Source organism: Frankliniella occidentalis, unplaced genomic scaffold, assembly GCF_000697945.3.
Source record: "Frankliniella occidentalis isolate FOCC.00 unplaced genomic scaffold, Focc_3.1 Scaffold44, whole genome shotgun sequence".
Taxonomy (NCBI): Eukaryota; Metazoa; Arthropoda; class Insecta; order Thysanoptera; family Thripidae; genus Frankliniella; species Frankliniella occidentalis.
This window is the reverse complement of record NW_026267174.1, coordinates 1264887-1266733: the sequence shown is the minus strand read 5'-3', so window position 1 is coordinate 1266733 and position 1847 is coordinate 1264887.

The window sequence follows — 1847 nt, the reverse complement described above, 5'->3', positions numbered from 1 at the left end:
TTAATGGAAATTATGTTGTTTTGGTAGGTGAAGCTCGGGGCCAAGCCGGGACAGTGTCTCCTGCGCACCCTGTGAGCAGTAGTGTCGTGCGGGGACCGCCCCGCCCCGCCGCCCCGTGGGAGCGCCACAGAGCGCCGCAGAGCGGGGCCCTGACACGCCTGACCCCGCCGAGCGTATCACAGGAGGACGACGGCGACGAGCACCGGCAGCACCAGGACATATTTTCATTTTTATTATTTTTTATCGGCCGACTTTATGACGGGGACCTGACCGGCGACGAGACGGCGAAGGTGTGAAGTTCTAAAAGGTTGCCCAAAAGCGGCGGGGCTCGAAGGACAAGGTCGGCATCAGCAGCAGTATAGCACCTATAGGGGAGGAAGACGCAGCGGCAGAAGCGGCAGACGTAACTCCGATTTGGTTAAGCAAAGCAGCGCGCGAGACCCTCGTAATTTAGCACTGCGTCGGTTTTACCACCCCCGCCGTGTGCACACAACACAACATGCCAACAAGCGCGATACATACCAACATAACAGAAACATCCTGGTACATGAGAAAACTGTATGGTTAATTTCTTTAGCGGCACATTTTGTTCAAAAACAAAACACATTTGCAATGTTACAACTTTTGTATCAGGAGCAGGACAAAAAAAATTACAGCTTTCGGTCAGAAACATTGTTTTTCAGATACCCATCCGTCAATGTTGTTCTGCGACAACGTGTTCAAAAACAACGTGTGTTGCTAACAACATTGACTAAATCTTCGTTGTGTATTTCACATAAATATTTTTAATACTGCAACTGAAAAGTGCTCTGTGCATGTAGCATCAATGTGAGCGGTCGCAGGCAGGTACCTATAATGAACAGGAATTTTAGCATTCCAGAAATAAGGAAATTTCGACGGGTCTAGAAAATTCCTTTTAAGTGCAGGAATTCACTATAAGCTGCCTAAAAGAATTATTTCTTGTAACAAAAACAATTATTTATTGAATGAAAAGGAACCGTTTGACGTCCATTTTGATCTCGCCGACGACCGCCTATATCCTGGAGCTCTAGGCGCCATATTATACAGTATGCTGGCTCAGTGTGTTTGGGAAAAAATGATCGGCCCGACCCGAAGAAGAGATAATTGGCTCGCTTCACAGAGGTCGCCCGTGTTAGCAGATGAATCAGATGCAATCATGGCAGTCAGCACCTCCTGCAAGTGGTGTGACACTAGCCGACTGTGTGAGTCACCTAACGGCCACTACATGGGATCGGTTAGAGAACAATTTGATTGAAAAAAGCCCACACCACCACAATGGCGTGCAATCATATCACAAAAAGGAGGCCGGTATGGTGGCCACAATATGTGAGCCCTCTTCGCTAAACCAGAGTCGTTCGGGCAGCCACTAGGGCGTCTCCCTCTTTCTCCCGTTGTCGGCGCGTTGTCTCGCTCCCTCCCCCGCGTCCTTCCACCTGTCACGCACCGCCGACACGCACCAGTGTCGCGTCTCGCCTATTGGCGCCCCGAACGCAAGACGTAGCGTCGCCCGTGTTCTTGAAACGGAGGCAGCGGCGCGATGCGCGCGCGAGGGCCGAACCAGGAGGGACCTGCATCCTCTCTGGCGTGAGGCTTCTGCATGTTTGTTTTGTCGTTGATCTTGCGCTGCTGACCGGGAGCTTCAGCGTTACAGAAGAAAGTGTAGTCAAACAACCTAAAGGAGCAAGACAAAAAGAATGACACATACAAAAGTCTGGGAGAGCAGCCATGGAGGACAGTACAAACTTTACAGTATTCTTAACTTTCTGAAGTACAAACATATAATAAGGGATTTTTTCTCTGTACCGGGTGATTCAGAGAAGACGCAG